The following is an 18660-nucleotide window of genomic DNA, read 5'->3' as shown; positions in this document are numbered from 1 at the left end:
TTTTCAGGAAGATATAACTTTTTTGTAACGTTATTTGGAATTAATTTTAAAGTAGAGTAAGAGTGCGGCCTCAGTCTTTCTATGCGTGTCTGTCCGTGTGTGTTGGACTTAATTGAATTGGAGGCAGCTGGATGGAAGTCCTTGATGTAAGAGAAGCTAGGTTTGAAATGCTAAATCAGTGAACATGGGTGAAGTTGCAGAATGTGAGGTGTAAAGGAACATTTGCATTTTAAAATAAACTGGAGTAGCTTGAATTTAAAAGTGGAGTGAAATATTTCATCTAGCCAGCAGAAATTAAGAAACAGTGTGTTTATTTGTTCCCATGGATTACTGATAAAATTAGCACTACGATACATTTTGATTATTAGAGAGGTAATCCACAAGACATTGTGAAACAATGGGAATTTGCATTCAAAGGGGAAAATATGTATAAAGGAGAGAAAGCGGTGTGTAAGGGAAGGCATTCTAAGATCTAACAAGCGCGAAAAGCCTCCAGGCTCTAAGCCTCAATTTGCTGTCTGCGCGAACTGTAGTGAAGAAACTCACTTTGTATTCGACTGTTCAGGGCACAGTTTGCCAGGGTCTTTTAAAAGCTATGTATTTTACTGTTAACGAAGGTATAACTGGGAGTTAGATTAATTAGGGGAGCTAGGAGCTATTATGGTAGTAATTTGTAGACCTATGTATGTGCTTAAAATTATTTCTTTTATTAATAAATGTTTAATTTCGTTTTGTGAAAACCCTTTAAGCCTTGATGCAAGTTCTACAGAATGATTCTTTTTTGTTTGTTTTAAAGCAGCAAGATTTTAAGTGATGCAGCGCGGGGCTCGAAATCCACGACACTGAAATTAAGTGTCTCATGATCTATCGACAGAGCTAATCGGGGATGTGAGAAATAAACCTTCATATCCTAACACATATGGAGACAAACGTTGTTTTTTACCTGGAGCCTCAACTTGTTCTGAATTTCAAAATGTGGAAGGTAATCGACCTACAACAGCCCCAAGGTTGCAATGCATTCCTCTCAATCATCAATAACATCATTCACACCTTCCACTTCTCAGATGCACCTCCTTCCAAACATTTCAAACTCTCCCTTGCAACTTTCATCCTGATATTTTTTTCTCTAACATTTTAAATTGAAGCTGAACAACTAATGTGAATAACGTTTGTGCTGATAAAAATGTATTCACCCCTCGGGGAACTGAGCTACATTGACACACACAGAGGAACACACACACAGGCAGATACACCAAGAGTGACAAAGGGTTTGTCTCTCAGGAGAGACAAACACCCAGAAAGCAAGCGTGACACCAAGTTTTGTTCCAGTTCCAACTGCAAGTTTCGTGTGTTTTCTTAAATGAACAGACATTGGAAAACTCCCGAGTGTTTGGACAGATTTTATTCAATTTAACCGATAATTAACTCTGTAGACACAGAGTTAAAACGAGGAATAATGAGAAGCGGGGATGGATCTGGGACCCCAATGGATTTGGACTCCATCAACAAAACCAATCTGCCACAACAACTGGCCCTGTGCACAGGTTATCGTCGAAGGTATAAAATCATAAATGTTTACTGCAGAGGAGGATGACATTCGGCCCATCGTGTCCATGCCGGCTGATGGCAAAGGAATTCAGCTAATTTTATAAGCCCGCATTTTCTCCACTGCAGTTTATGTCTCTCCTCATTCTTTATATTAACACTTAACATGGCAGGCATATTCTTTGACAGTGAGCTGGCACTTTTTGCATCTTTTGCGTTTGTAGGTGTATGTTCAGTGGATGTAATATCTCACAGCCATATTACATTTCCGCTTCACCATTTCACAAAATAAACATTCAGCAAAGTGAGTGTATCTTTCTGCTGGCAGCGGGTGATTGGAGAGTGCGGGGCCGGGATATTGCTGCTTTTCTGCTTTTCCCTGTCTCACTCACTGTGGAGCCGAGGAAGTGAGAATAATTGATGGGTTTGTTTGAATCCAATAACTTCACATGTTTCTAATAAATTAGATGTAATTACATAGTCGTTCATTGTTTTTTTATTGTGTTTGGAATGAACATTCATAACAACATTGCTGTGGTAACTCACTAGGTAGGGGGAGAGTTTGCAACGTTTGTGCGATATTTTCTTGCAGCTCAGGCAGCCAATGGCAACACGGAATTGTGTGGCAATCAAAGCTGATGGGGGCAAAACAGTGAAAGTTTCGTCCCTGGATGGTCTCTAACCACCAACCATTCAGTTAACAGCCGAGCGCGCTGACCAATTGCGCCACAAAGACTGACAAGAAATCAACCTGCAAGTTATCCTAAACCAGGGGGTCAGCGAATTAAAGCTTCAGATTGCTAAGACCGGAATGACAATTGTTCGCTATCAGTTTTACTCTTTCAAAATAAAGGATGGGGTATTCATTGTGGATACATGGAAACAGTCTGATCGCACCCACTGCAGACACATCCATGTCACCGGGAAACAGCTCTCCCACAACTGGTGCCATCTCCCTGCGGGCCTTTCGCTGCCTTGTCTGTTACCAAGTATTCTGATTGTCCCGAAGCCGATATTAGGTTTGAATTCCTGATGTACAGAAACGAGAATCCTTTCAATGTCTCAGATCAGTTAATTTCACTGATAACATCAGAGTCAATGTTCCAGCATCTTAAAGAAGGGAAAGGTGCCTTGACTGTCTCTGGTCAGTCAGACTGTTCAGCTTTCATTCTCCTCTGATTCTGGTTCCCAAAGAATTTCTGAAGATTAACAAAGCTGGAGACTGAGTTTTCTGTTTTGGTTCCCAGTCCACATTCCCAGCTGCCAACTGACAATATTTTCCAAATATTGAGGAGAAAACAGCAAAATGGCCTCGAGACCACAATCAGATCAGCCATGAACTTACTGAATGGCGGAGCAGGGTCAAAGGGCTGAATGGTCTCCTCCTGATCGTCATTCCTCTCATCCTGTGACACAGCCCGGATCAACTCCTGACTTTAGCAAACTGCCTTCGGAATTAATTACCAGTTAATTGAAATAAAAACCATCCAACAGTTTCCGCGTTTCTTATTTCTGTTCATTTGCAAACATTCACTAAATTTGCAGTCTGAAATGGAACAATAATTGTCTAAGTTGGTGACATCATTGTTTTTTGGGTGTTTGTGTCTCCTTAGGCCTCTGTCACTTTCGGTGTGTATGTCTGTGTGTGTTCCTCTATGTGTGTCAATGTGGTTCAGTTCCCCGAAGGGTTCTCACAAACGTTATTCACAGTAGTTGTGCAGCTTCATATTAAAATGTTACAGAGAAAAATATCACGATGGAAGATGCAATAGGAGTTTGCAATGTTTGGAAGGAGGTGCAGTAAAGAAGTGGAAAATTCAGCGAGGAGTATTATTCTCCTTTAACACGAGAGTTGGAAGTAGATCTGGGAGATATTTGTATCGGTGTAAACAGTAAAAGCTCCTCCCTTACCGCTATATTTTGCCTTGCACCACCATCTCTATAGCCAGTGCGTTGCAACCTATCACAGCCCTTCTCTCATTCCCTATCTTCACCTCTGTATTTGTTCTCGACCTGTTGCACGGGTGACATTTCCGGTTCAGATATAAAAGTTTAGATTTGACTCCACTGATTCTGGCAGAGCTTTTATGCGTTTTAAGATTTTAATAAACTGAATTTTAGCAATTCGCACAAGGTCAATAAATTACCATTCCCTGACCAGGAATCGAACCCGGACCACGGCGAATCCTGACCACTAGACCATCAGGGGAGATACTCCAAAATGTTACAACCTGGTTTATCTAAGCTACCTGTGTCTTTATTTTCAATTCTGACCTCTTTCACCAAAGGCACGTTTCTCCTACAAAATGACACGTTCACTCAGTCCCGGGTGTCATTGCGACAAATGAAAGAAAAAAAATTGCAACCTCTCCTGTTACCCAGCGAGTTCCAACACTAATGTTTTTTTCTGAAGATCAATTTCAAATATAATTTATCAAGTGACCTACCATGTACCTGCATGTTACACATTCCAAATCGATGAAGTTATTGGATTCAAATAAACCCATCAATTATTCTCTCTTCCTCAGCTCCACAGCGAGTGAGACAGGGAAAAGCGGAAAAGCAGAAATATCCCGGCCCCACACTCTCCAATCACCCGCTGCCAGTTGAAAAGTGCGCTAACTTTGCTGAGTGTTTATTCTGTGAAATGGTGAAGAAAGAATATAAATTGGCTGTAAGATACTGCGTTCAGTTAAAGATCAGCAGCAAACAGGAACAATTCAACATCTTGACAACGTTATGATAATGTTTCTGTTCGGTTTTGGACCGGGGGCTTTTCGTGTGTAAGGCGAATGTGATAACCACTACACTATTGAAACACTGCAGTATGCACTACTCAATAGCCTTGATTACAATGCAGTCCTGCAGCTGCACTTTGGGTCTTTGTTTTGAAGAAATGGAATTCGGCTGTTCTCATTATGAATGCTGGAGACGGACTGATCAACAATGTCAACATCAAATGGTGCAGCATGTTGGAAAGTCATTAGATCATCATATCTATCTGAACCCGGGCCGCGGCGGTGAAAGTGCTGAATCCTAACCACTAAACCTACCTATGCCAGCTTCTGTAGTGGAGAAGAACGAATTAGTCTCAATTTACTTCCCTATTTCATAAACCTGATGCTTATCCACTTCAAGTAGATGTCCAATTCGCTTCCGAAGACGGGGCTTCTGCAGAATACATGCACAGTTTGCCTTAATTAACAAATTTTCTCTAACCCAAGGACATGATGAGTTGGACTTGGATTCATTATACTGTTTTTGATATAACTATTACTTATTTACACGGTTAATTTCATCTTGAATTTATAAAAGACGTTTATTCTGATTCAGCATGTCCTTATTATTTCTGAGTTGATATCTACATTCTCATTACGTTTCCTCTTCAACCTGTCAACCGAGTCTGTTATAGAACAGGGATAAATGATTGTTACAGATATCCAAATACCTGGTTCGATCACATGCTTAAATAGATAGTTTAGTTTAATTGGTTTAAAATAATTTAGATCTTGGAATGGAATCTTATACAGCATAAGTATTTGTCTTGGAAACAGGAAAGCGAATCACTGTGAAATATAAATCCCATGGTGCTCATTTCGAGATTTGGTGAATGCTTGCAGATCAACGGAAATGAAGGAACATGGAAGTGAAGCAGGAAAAACACGCGGGAGAGCTTGGAAGGTTTTTGACTTCATTTAACCAATAATTTCTTCTGGAGGCACTGAAAGGAAAGGACAGGGAGCAGAGCATTTGGCAGGATTCAAACCTGCGTGGGGAGATTCCCAATGGGTTTCGAATCCAAACTTAACCACTCGGCCCAGCATCGGGTCTTGAAAGAGTATTAATGCTGTTCATATAAAATCTTGGGATGGTTGCAGCAGCGGAAGAGGACATTCAGCCCGATTGATTCCAGGTCACCCTTCAAATTGTACTGCCTTGTTCTTCCGGCCAAAGTAAAGCACTACAAACTTCAGTGCCTGGAACAATCCTGACGTATTTGATCAGGTGAGGAACAAGCTTAATCTTTCCATATTGGTTTTCTTAACTCCGAGTTTCAAAATGGGAATTGGACAATGGCTTGAAAGCAAGAAAAAACTGGGATAAGACGAAGAGAAGGAAATTGAAATTAATTAGAAAGTTCTCTGTACAAAAGTGACATTTACACGATAAGTGGAAGGTCCTCTTACTGCGCTGTGCCATTTGATGATGACATTGTTGATCAGTCTGTCTCCAGCATTCCTAATGAGAACAGCCGAATCCATTTCTTCAAAACAAAGATCCAAAGTGCTGCTGCATGACGTCACCGTTTAACATTCCAGTCAGCTCCATTGGGCTCTTCACAGCGCAGGATTTTATAGAGGGGAGTGGGGTTATATTCGCTTCACATGTGATGGAGCTGCGGTTTCAAACCTGGTAAGAGCATTTTCCAAGCTTGTTTATTTGAGTGTGAGTGAGAGTTCGTTAATTTACGTTTGTTGCAAATATGAACACAAGTGTTGGAATCCTGCTGAGTAAAGTTTTCACCATTTTTGATTTTAACCAAATTAATTATCAGTTAATTAGAAGGAAACCCATCCAGCTACGTCGGTACTTTCTGATTTCCATTCATTTGTCAGCATTCAGGAAATTTGCTTTCGGAAATGGAACAAACACTGAGCCAAGTTGATAACACCCTTGCTTTCTGGGTGTGTGTCTCTCCTTAGGCCTCTGTCACTCTCGGTGTATATCTCTGTATCTGTTCCTCTGTGATTGTCAATGTGGTTCAGTTCCCTGAGGGGGTTAAAACGTTTTTAACGTCGCAAACTTGATTCACATTAGTTGTGTGAATTCATATTAAAATGTCACAGAGAAAAGTATCAATGTGAAAGATAAAACAGGAGACTGGCCTTCTCTATATATATCCTACAACAACAACAACTTATATTTATAAAGCGCCTTTAACCTAATGAAACGTCACAAGACGTTCCCCAGGATCATTGTATAACAAAGTGTGACACCGAGCCACGTATTCGGTCAGATGACTAAAAGCTCGGTCAAAAGGGGAGGCTTTAAGAACTGTCTTAAAGGAGGAAAGTATCGATTTCATGCTCCAGCTAACAACAATGGTTCTTCTCATTGGTGAAGAAGTCGCTTGTGTTCAAACCGAAACAGACCAGCTGGTCGGAGAAAGTTGTCTCTGGTGAAAGAGGTCGGGAATGAAAAAAAAAGTCAAAAGTAGCCTCCATAATCCACCTGTCCAGCTTTATTGGTCGTTTCCCTGGTGTCCAGTGACTGGAAATCAGCGCTTTCAATTGACCAACAGCGAATAGGGTGGAGGGTTTTGGAAATTTAAAGTTGCGCATGTGCAGCTTGTGGGACTATTTCACCTCACTGTCAAATTCATGTTCCAGCTCACTGAAACCGTTGTTTTCATTGGCTGACGAAGTGCTTTGTGTTGAACCTAATCAGGCAGTTTTGTGGTGAAAGAGATCTGAACTGAAACACAATAGGCAAAAGCAGCGTAGTTGAGCTAAATCGAAAGATACTGGCACAGCTTCCCTGGTGGTCTAGAGGTTAGGTTTAGGCTTTCACCGCCGCGGCCCAGGTTCAATTCCCGTTCAGGGAATGTCGGGTTACTGAATTTGTTGGAACGAGTGCTGACTATTCATTGATTAGAAACGTTTGAAAGCTCTACCAGAATCAGAGGAGTGACAGTTTAAGCTTCGCTTCAGAGCTGGAAAACATCGCAGTTGGTTCAAGTGGAATGAGGCCATGAAAGAAGAAGAGAAGGGCGAAGCACTGACTATCGAAATGTTGGTGTGACGCAAAATATGGGTGGGAGAAATACGAATTTTGCTGTCTACTGTTTGCACTGACACAAATATCACTCCTGATGGATCAACCAATCACTACTGCTCTTTGAAAGCAGCACGCCCGGCCGAATGGCCTTTTTCTGTGCTGTGACTTTCTATAATTTTATGTTTCCCAACAGCACGGGTCATTCTGCTATTGTGTCACCCACTCGAGCGAGATGTGCTTTCTTACCTTGTATTCGGCTCTTTTGAAACCTAAGCACGGAGCAAGTTCAGCAGGTTTTCTTGACATTTCTAGCACCAGATTTGTCACGAGAATCCTTTCAATGTCTCAGGTCAGTAAATTTCCCTGATAACATCAGAGTCACTGTTCCAGCGTCTTAAAGAAGGGAAAGGTGCCTTTACTGTCTCTGGTCAGATGGATAGTTCACCCTTCATTCTCCTCTGATTCCGGTTCCCAAAGAATTTCTAAAGATTCACAAAGCTGGAGACTGGGTTTTCTGTTTTGGTTCCTTCTCCATTTTCCCACCTGCAAACTGACAATATTTTCCAAAATCTCGTCTCAATCTTCAGCCTTGCATCATGTCCAGGGGTGAAGAAATTCAGTTTTGTGGAGAGATTATAGAGACCGGGATTGTTCTTTTTAGAGAGAAGTAGGTTAAACGGAGATTTCATGGAGCTGCTCAAAATGATAGGGGTGGTAGCGGTGGGGATGGGCGGTTTGATACAGCAGATAGGGAGAAACTGCTTCCACTGACGGGGGTCACGAACCAGAGGACTGGGATTTATGATAATTAAAGAAAGACAGACTTGCATTTTCTGGTGCTTTTCCTGACCAGTGGACGCCTCAAAGCGCTTTCCAGCCAATGAAGGACTTTTTGAAGTGTCGCCATTGTTGTGATGTAGGAAACACGTCAACCAATCACTGCTCAGCAAAATCCCACAGAAAGCAACGTCACAATGAGCGGATGATGTGTTTTTGTGACATTGATTGAGGGATGAACGCATGGCTATGAGATATTGTATTCCCTTAATATTTAGCATCAAACGTGAATTTTTGGACATTTGCTTACCATTAAATTAACAGATTTTGATCATGTTTCTGCCCAGTTTCAAAGCTGGAACCTTTCACATGTGATAACCACTCCACTACAGAACAAAGCCTGACAGAGCCAGAGGCACCTACACATCATGTTAAACTGTGAGGTCCTGCAGCAGCACTTTGGGCCTTTGATTTTCGGAAATGGAATTCGGGTGGCAGATTTAGAAATGCTGCCGTCAAATTAATCTGATAATGTCAGCATAAAATGACATAGCACGTGAGGAGACCATTCAGCCCAGCATATCAATAACAACTTTTTACGATGTTCTTTCTAATTATTCTCCATTTCGTTTTCTTTCTCCATAACCATGATGTTTGACACTTTCAAGTCATTGTCCAATTCCCTTTCGAAAACCCTGAGTTAAGAAAAGCAATATTGAAAGAGGTGCAGGAGCTTCTGCCGTGTCCATGTCCAGTGTGTGAAAATTACAAAGTTTCCCTGACCCAATGACATGAAGAGTCAGGCTGGGGATTCTTATAGAGCTTTCAAAAAATGAAGTTCATTTCAAATGGAATTTGCAAAGGAATTTTATTCTGACCAAACATCTCCTTATTTTTCTCAGTCCATATGTACATTCTAATTCCCCTTGCTGTACAACCCGTTACAGAGGCAGTTATAGAAAAGAGGGAAAGGTTTGCTACAGCTATACAAAGCCCTGGTTAGATCACACCTGGAGGACTGTGTATAGTTCTGGGAGCGGCACCTTATAAAGCATCAATATTTGTCTTGAAAGTTTCAGAGGAGCCGCATTGATGAGGTTGGTGTGTTTTGGAAATTGAAAGTTGTAAATCCGCAGCTTGTGGCACTATTTCACCTCCCTGTTCACTTCATGTTCATGTCTAACACACTCGATGCTGTTATTGGCTGAACAAGTCTTCTGTGTTTGAACTAAACATGCTATTATTCGGCGCTCCCACTCCTGCCGTCCGGGTTTGGCCCTCATCAGGGAATGTTGTGTTCTTGTTGCTGTGTGAATTGTCACAATGAACTGATCCTCGAGTCTCTTCCTTCTGGGATCTACAAAACCCTTAAATTCTCTTCCTCTTTCATTCTCACTCTTTCATTCACATTTTGAGTCGGTTGTCCTGTCGGACTCTTCAACAAACCCATTTGGGCGGACAAGTGGCAGCTGGAATTTAATGTACGGAAGTGAAAAGTGATTCATGTTGGTCGGAAGAATGAAGAGAGGCAACATGAAACAACGTGTACAATTCTAAAGGGGTTTCTCTTTTACACAGCGAGTGGTTAGGACCTGGAATGCACTACCTGCGAATGTTGGGGAGGCAGATTCAATTGCAGATTTCAAAAGAGAATTGGACAGAAAATGCAGGTCTCCGGGGAAAAGGCGGGGGAGTGGGACCAGATGAGTTATTTTCCAGAAGACTAAGAGGTCTCTCTTTTCAGACAGAGATTAGGAGATTTTTTCTCCCGCCGAGGGAATTATTTTCCCCAGAAAGCAGTGGAGGCTGGGTCATTGAATTTATTCAAGGCAGAATTAAACAGGTTGTTGATGGAATATATGAGGGGGGAGTGGTGTGGGAGCATGAAAGTGGAGTTGAGACCAGGACCAGATCAGACATGAACTTATTGAATGCTGAAGCAGGCTTGAAGGGCTGACTGGCCTCCTCCTGTTCAACACTCCTGTGTTCCTCAGGCCAGGGCCAAATGTAACCTTGTCTCTGATTCTCCAACACAATGGCGGGGCGGTGGGGGGGGGTGGTGGAGGGGGAGGCTCGAGGGGCAAAATGGTTCCATTCCTGCTCCAGTTGTTATGTTCTAATTCAGAGCTGGTCCCACTCGAAGCAATGGCTGAAGGAGTATTCGCTGTGGAATATGGTTGAGTAGACTGAAGAGCTGAATTTAAACTGTCTTTTCAAACCCCACAGCTGTCAAAATTCCAGCAAATTCGTTTTCTTCGGTCTCTTCAGCAAATCCCTGAGGATGCGCTGGGGAAAGTTGTCACCTGCAGTGCTTCATTTTGTTCAGAAAAATGAGGAGGGGTGATATAAATTACAGGGAGACCAGAAATAGGTGGGACCGAATCCAGTTTTCTCTGCTGCAACAATACTATGATTTTGGTTGAGCAACATGACCATTAGCCCAGTGACTGTAGTCGCACCGAATGGTTCAGGTGATGGATTTAAAATCCATTGGGGTCTCCCCACGCAGTTTCGCAATCCTCCTGACTGCGCTGCTCACTGTTTCGTCTTTCAGGTGCCTCCCGAATTAATGATTGGTTAAATGGAATAAGTTCCTTCTAATCACCCCAATGTGTTTTGTCCTGCTTCGCTTCCACGTTCCTTCATTTCCGTTCATCGACAAGCACTCACCAAATCTGCAGTCGGAAATAGAACAAACACTGAGCCAAGTTGGTGGTATCCTTGTTTTCTGGGTGTTTGTCTCTCCTTACGCCTCTGTCACTCTCGGTGTTTTTGCCTGTGTGTGTTTCAATGTGGTTCAGTTCCCAGAGGAATGAACATATTTCTGCCATTGCAAACTTTATTCACATTCGTTATCTATCTTCATGGTAAATGGTAAAGTGAATAACAACTGGTTTAAAAGTTGCCAGAGCTACAACATGGGACGGCTTGCGTGCCAAACAGCATAAGCAGCAAGTGATAGGCAGAGCTAAGCGATCCCACAACCAGCAGATCAGATCTCAGCTCTGCAGTCCTGCCACAATCAGTCATGAATGGTGGTGGGCAACTGAACAACTCACTGCAGGAGGATCCCAGCACATCAGTGCAAAAGGTAAGGCTGAGGAATTTGCTACAATCTTCAGCCAGCAGAGCCGAGTGGATGATCCACCGAAGTTTCCTCTGGAGGTCCCCAGCATCACAGATACCAGTCTTCAGCCAAATCGATTCACTCCACTTCACTCCACGGAAGGCTGAAGGCACTGGATCATACAAAAATCATGGGCCCTGACAAAATTCTGGCAATAGTACTGAAGACTTGTGCTTCAGAGCTTGCTGCACCCCTGGTCAAGCTGTTTCAGTGCAGCAACAACACTACCATCCACCCAGCAATGTGGAAAATTGCCCAGGTAGGTCCTGTACACAGAATGCAGGAGGAATCCAACCCGGCCAATTACCGCCCCATCAGTCTATTCTCCATCATCAGTAAAGTAACAGAAGGGGTCATCAACAGTGCTATCAAGCGCCACTTGCTTAGCAATAACCTGTTCACTGGCACTCAATTTGAGTTCCACCAGGGCGTCTCAGCTCCTGACCTCCTTACAGCCTTGGTTCAAACATGGACAAAAGAGCTGAACTCCCGAGGTGAGGTGAGAGTGACTGCCCTTGACATCAAGGGCGCATTTGACAAAGTGTGGCATCAAGGAGCCCTAGCAAAACGGGAGTCAATGGGAATCAGGGAAAAATCTCAGCTAGTTGTAGTCACACCTACCAGAAAGGAAGTTGGTTGTGGCTGTTGGAGGTCAGTCACCTCAGTTCCAGGATATCACTGCAGGAGTTCCTCAGGGTCGTGCCCTCGGCCCAATCATCTTCAGCTGCTTCATCAATGACCTACCTTCCATCATAAGGTCAGGAGTGGGGATGTTCGCTGATGATTGCACAATGCTCAGCACTACTCACCACTCCTCAGATACAGAAGCAGTCCATGTCCAAATGCAACAAGACCTGGACAATATCCAAGCTTGGGCTGACATGTGGCAAGTAACATTTGTGCCACACAACTGCCAGGCAATGACCATCTCCAACAAGAGAGAACCTGACCATCGCCCCTTGACGTTCAGTGGCATTACCATCACTGAGTCCACCCCTATCAATATCCTTGGGGTTACCAATGACTAGAGAATGACTGGAAATGCCATGTAAATACTGTGGCTAGAAGACTAGGTCAGAAGCTATGAATCCTGCCACGAATAACTCATCTCCTGACTCCCCAAAACATGTTCACCATCCACATGTCACAAGTCAGTGGTATGATAGACTGCTTCCCATTTGCCTGAATGAGTGCATCTCCAACAACACTCACGAAGCTTGAAACTGTCCAGCACAAAACAGCCCGCTTGATTGGCACAACATCCACAAACATTCTTCCCCTCCACCACCAACGCACAGTAACAGCAGTGTGTACCATCTACAAGATGCACTGCGGGAATTCACCAAAGGTCCTTAGACAATAAATTCCAAACCCACGACCACTATCACCTAGAAGGACAAGGGCAGCAGAGATATGGAAACACCACCACCTGGAAATTTCCCTCCAAGACTATTTTCTAAATGGGTAGGGAATTCAGAAATCTGGAGTGTAAAGGGACTTGGGAGTCCTAGTACAGGATTCTCTTAAGGTTAACTTGCAGGTTGCGTCGGTAGTTAGGAAGGCAAATGCAATTTTGGCATTTATTTCGACAGGACTAGAATATAAAAGCAGGGATGTGCTGCTGAGGCTTTATAAGGCTCTGGTCAGATCACATTTAGAATATTGTGAGCAGTTTTGGGCCCCGTATCTCAGGAAGGATGTGCTGGCCCTAGAAGGGCCCAGAGGAGGTTCACGAGAACGATCCCAGGAATGCAAAGCTTAACATATGAGGAACATTTGAGGACTCTAGGTCTATGCTCGATGGAGTTTAGGTAGATGAGGGGGGATCTGATTGAAACTTACAGAATACTGAAAAGCCTGGATAGAGTGGACGTGGGGAGGATGTTTCCATTAGTAGGAGAGACTAGGACCCGAGGGCACAGCCTCAGAGTAAAGGGAAGACCTTTTAGAACAGAGATGAGGAGAAATTTCTTTAGCCAGAGAGTGGTGAATCTATGGAATTCATTGCCACAGAAGGCTGTGGAGGCCAGGTCATTGAGTGTATTTAAGACTGAGATAGATAGGTTCTTGATTGGTAAGGCGGTCAAAGGTTACGGGGAGAAGGCGGGAGAATGGGGTTGAGAAACTTATCAGCCGTGATTGAATGGCGGAGCAGACTCGATGGGGCGAATGGCCTAATTTCTGCTCCTATGTCTTAAAACTTAAAACTTAAAAGTCACTCACCATCGTGGCTGGGAAATATATCACCGTTCCTTCACTGTCGCTGGGACAGAATTCTGGAACCTCCTTCCTACCAACACTGCAGGTATATCTACACCGCATGGACTGCAGCGGTTCAAGAAGGCAGCTCACCATCACCTTCTCAAGGGCAACTAACGACAATAAATGCTGGCCCAGCCAGCGAAGCCCACATCCCGTGAATGCAAAATTAAAATGGGAAACATTTTCATCCAGACAGCGGAGGGTGTCTGCAATTCATTTTCCAAGCTCATGGTTGAGGCTGAAATGATCAAATTATTTTAAAAGTACCTGGATCAACACCTGAAGTGTTGTAACCTGCAAGGCTGCTGACAAGGTGCCGGAAAGTGGGAATATATTGAGTGGCTGGTTTCTTTTTTCTCTTTTTTGGCTGGCGAAGACACGATGGGCTGAATGGCCTCTTTCTTCACCATAAAATTTCTATAATTTTGTGGTTTTACGTTGAATGATGTTATTGATGATTGAGAGGAAAGCATTGCTACCTTGGGGCTTTTGTCGATCGATTACCTTCGACACTTTGAATTCCAGAGCAAACTGAGGCTCCAAATGGAACATATTTGTCTTTCTGCGCGTTGGGGACGAGAGCAAGTGGATGCACACATCATCACTTGGCAGAGTGAATGACACTGGACCTGTCGGTTGTGAGTTGGAGCTGCTTGATGGGCACCATTGCTTTTTAAGCTTTGCTGCTTTCACGGGTGATCTCCAGTTCTCCATTCCTCTGACAGTTTCACCACTCAAACTGATTCTTTCTCCATCCTGTTTTGTTCATATCAATGTCGCTGGGTTTCTATGTGAAAACTGCCTCCTCTTCAATGGAAGGCGGAGAATTTAGTGCTTTCAATTTGATGCTTTCACTGCCGCAGCCCAGGTTCAATTTCCAGCCAGGGAAATCCTTTTCCTTCCCGCTGTGTGAACTGTCACAATGAACAGGAGTTCCTTATCAAGTGAACTTAGGCCGGGCAGCGTCTGTGGAGTGAGAAACAGAGCTAATCTTCCAGTTGGTTGATCTTTCAACAGAGCTGGAAAAGTCAGGGATGTAACAGGTGGAAAACAATTCCAGAGGCAGAGGGATGGGAGTGGAAGGACAAAAGAGAAGGACTGTGATAGGCTGCAGAGAACTGACTAAAGGGTTGAGGGTACAAAATGAGGGTGGGAATGGGACAGATTTTTCTTCCTGTTGTTCAGACTGGGACAAAAGTCACTCCTGATTAACCAATCACAATGAGCACATCATGTATTTTTGGTTGAAGGATAAAGAGTGACCAGGCCACATGGCTGTAAGATACTGTCTTCAACATACGTGAATCTGCAGATTTAGATAATTGTTCTGTGCAGTCTTGAACCAGGGATCTTATCATGTGTTAGGTAAAGGGGACAATCACTACACTGCAGAAACAGGAGATAGCCGCAAAGCTCAATGGGCCTCACTGAAATGTTAAGCGGTGACGTCATGCAGCAGCACTTTGGGTCTTTGTTTTGAAGAAATGGAATTCGGCTGTTCTCATTAGGAATGCTGGAGACAGACTGATCAACAATGTCAATATCAAATGGCACAAAACTATAAGAGGTATTTTGGCCCAACGGATCTACGTCAGTTTTGTACAAAGAGCTTTCAAGTAATCTGAATTTCTTTGTCTCTGTCCATAAACCTGAATTTTTTTCTCCTCCTTTAAAGTCATTGTCCAATCCCCTTTTGAAAACTCTGAGTTGAGAGAAACAATATTAAAAGAGGTGCAGGAGCTTTTGCAGTGTCCATGCTCAGTGTGTGAAAATTAACAAAGTTTCCCTGACCCAATGACACAGAGAGTTGGATTCTGAATTTTTATTACGGTTATGAACATTTTAAAAATAGTTGATTTCAATCGAATGTTCTAAAAAAAAAGTTTATTCTGACCAATCTCCTCATTTTTCTCAGTCGACAAACACAATCTAATCACCCTTTACCAACATTTCATTGAGCAAACACGCACAGCCACACAGGAAAAAAGAAACATCACTTGGAACATCGAAATAATAAAACATTGAAATAAAGAAGTTACTACTGGAGATTGTAACAAACAGAAACCATCTCCAGTAGTAACGTTTTTATTTCAATGTTTTATTATTTCGATGTTCCAAGTGATGTTTCTGTTTGTTACAAAGTGCAGGATGATCTGATTAACTGACGGATTTGGTTCGAGTTTCCCAATGACCGACTCCTGCTCCTTTGCTTGTTTTATTTTGGTGGCAACACCAGTGAAGGAAGCGATGACAAGTAGCACTCAGTGAGGTAGCGTGGCCGAGGGTCTAAGGTGCTGGATTTAGGCTCCAGTCTCTTTGGAGGCGTGGGTTCGAATCCCACCGCTGCTAAGTGCTTCGTCCTGTTTTTGGTGTCTGCAGCTGCCCCATTGGAACCAACAGATACCAGCTCACATTAAATCCAGTGCGGTGTTTTACTTTGATAGGAAGATCGAGGAGAGACAATTTAAATACGAATTTCTGTCGGGAAAAGGTGGGCTGTGGAATTACAGTAGTTGATTTGCTCTTCAAGAGAGTTGGCATGTGAACAATCTGCGGCATGACCTCCTGATGAAGCCGTTTGCAGTTTTATACAACGAACATTAATGCAAATCTTGGGCTCGTATTCGTGACTGAGTGTTTAAGGCGACGGGTTTTGAATGCTTTGGGATCTCCATAGGTTGGCTGGAATCCTTTGAGCCGAGTGGATTCACTTTGAGCCGAGTGGATTCACGTTGCAGCCACGTGGCCTGGTCCGGGTTTAACCCTCAACCAAGAGCACATGGTCTGCTCATTGGGACCTCCCTGGTTTTGGCTGTTTCCTGAGCGGTGATTGGCTGCCATGTTCCCAACATTACGACAATGACTGCACTTCAATAAAAGCAAAACACTGCGGAAATCTGGAAAGGAAAACAGAAAATGCAGGGAAAGCTCAGCCGGTCTGACAGCATCTGTGGAGAGAGAAACCTGCTGAGCTTTTCCAACATTTTCTGTTCTTATTTCAAAAAAAGTACTTAATTGGCTGGAAAGTGGTTTGAGACATCCACTGGTCGGGAAAATCGCTATATAAATGCAAATCTGTCTTTCTTTCATTATCTTAAATCCCAGTCCTCTGGTTACTGACCCCCGTCAGTGGAAACCACCCGTTCCCACCGCCCCCGCCCCCATCATTTTGAACATCTCCATGAAACCTTCGTTTAACCTTCTTTATTTTAAAGAGAACAATCCCGGTCTCTATAACCCCACCACCAAACTGAATTTCCTCATCCCTGGACATGATACAAGGCGGAGGATTGAAACGAGATTTTGGAAAATATTGTCAGTTGGCAGGTGGGAAAATGGAGAAGGAACCAAAACAGAAAACCCAGTCTCCAGCTTTGTGAATCTTTAGAATCTCGTTGGGAACCGGAATCAAGGGAGAATGAAGGGTAAACTGTCCCACTGACCAGAGGCAGTCAAGGCACCTTTCCCTTCTTTAAGACGTTGGAACATTGACTCTGATGTTATCAGTGAAATTAACTGATTTGAGACATTGAAAGGATTCTCGTTACTGCACATCGGGAATTCAAGCCTACTATCGGCTTTGGGACGGTCAGAATACTTGGTAACAGACCAGACAGCGAAAGGCTCGAAGGGAGATGGCACCGGTTGTAGGAGAGCTGGTTCCCGGTGACATAGATGTGTCTGCAGTGGGTGGGATCAGACTGTTTCCATGTATCCACAATGAATGTCCCACCCTTTATTTTGGAAGAGAAAAACTGACAGAGAACAACTGTCATTCCTGTATCAGCAATCTGAAGCTTTAACTCACTGACACCCTGATTACATTTTTATCGGTCTCTGTGGTACAATCGGTTAGCGCGTTCGGTTGTTAACCGAAGGGTTGGTGGCTCGAGTCCACCCAGAGACGAAGCTGTCACTGTTTTCTTCCCATCAGCCTTCATTGTCACACAGTTCCTGCTTGTCATTGGGTCCTTGAACTGAATGTCAAAACTCCAGAAATGTTGCCGGCTCCACTGTTATCCAGTGAGCTCCCAGGCAAGCGGCTTTTTTTCGAATATTAATTTCAAATGTAATGAGAAAACAATTAGGCCTACCATGTACCGATATCCAACACACTGGAAATCTATGAAGTTATTGGATTCAAACAAATCCATCAATTCTTCCCTCTTTCTCATTTCCACAGTGAGTGAGACAGGGAAAAGCAGAAAAGCAGCAATATTCCGGCCCCGCACTCTCCAATCACCCGCTGCCAGCAGAAAGCGGCGGCTGCTGTTTCAATCAGCGGGTTACTGCCCATCCCTGGGACGCGAGATACTCCAACCCGGGCCAAACCTCCCAATACACCGAGCACAGGCTCAGGAAAACTCAGGTAGGTTTTATTCCAGTCACTAAACCTCCGAGCAGCATTTACAGAATACCCGAGTGAGTGAGTCACAAATAAAAGTCACACCAACTTTCTAATCTTTTCACTGTCAAATTCCTTCATTTTATTGAAAAGCTGACTGCTGTGAATCTGAAAATGAGCACCATGGGATTTGTGTTACCGAGTGACTTGTTTTCCATTGTTTGTCCGTCAGGTTTGCAATTCAATTTGTGTTGCATAATGAAGTGAACCTGATTTCAAAATGAGGGCACAAAGCAGGTAAATATTAAATGCAGGAGAAAATCCTGAGGAAAATGGATCACAGTATTTGGAAGGAGGTGCAGCTAAGAAGTGGAAGATGTGAATGATGTTATTGAAGATTGAGAGAAATGCATTGCAACCTTGGGGCTTTTGTAGGCCGATTACCTTCCACACTTTAAAATTTCGACCAAGCTGAGGTATCAGGCGGAAAGCAACAGGTTTCTCCATGTATGTTGGGATACGAAACAGCTTTACACGTTCCCGGCTAGCTCAGCCGGTAGAACATGAGACTCTTAATCTCAGTGTTGTGGGTTCGAGCCCCAAGTTAGGTGCTGTTTAAAAATCTGAATAGGAGTTGTACGCACTGGTAACGTTGACCCTGTTTCTCCCTCCAGCTGCTGAGTTTTTCCCGCACTTTCTGTGTTTGTTTCAGATTTCCATCATACGCAGTAATTATCTTTTTACTTTTACATCTTGCTGCTTAAAAAGTACACCAACTAATCACTGCGGCTCCTGTGAAACTTACAAGGCAGAAATTCATCACTGA

The 18660-nt window shown here is 43.4% G+C and overlaps 1 protein-coding gene, 1 long non-coding RNA gene and 1 other non-coding gene across 3 annotated transcripts in view; 2 read left to right on the top strand and 1 right to left on the bottom strand.

Moving 5' to 3' along the window:
- LOC144697569 (uncharacterized) overlaps positions 1–18660 on the bottom strand; it is a 721063-nt gene that overhangs the window by 480244 nt on the left and 222159 nt on the right. The window lies entirely within an intron of this gene.
- LOC144697492 (uncharacterized) overlaps positions 1–18660 on the top strand; it is a 756645-nt gene that overhangs the window by 524225 nt on the left and 213760 nt on the right. The window lies entirely within an intron of this gene.
- On the top strand, positions 15758–15838 carry trnal-uag (transfer RNA leucine (anticodon UAG)). The gene has a single exon. It is a non-coding gene; the product is annotated as a tRNA-Leu (tRNA).

The sequence above is a fragment of the Cetorhinus maximus genome, chromosome 23 (assembly GCF_964194155.1).
Source record: "Cetorhinus maximus chromosome 23, sCetMax3.hap1.1, whole genome shotgun sequence".
NCBI classification, from domain to species: Eukaryota; Metazoa; Chordata; class Chondrichthyes; order Lamniformes; family Cetorhinidae; genus Cetorhinus; species Cetorhinus maximus.
Note: the sequence above shows the minus strand (reverse complement) of the source record. Positions and strands in the feature narration are given on the sequence as shown.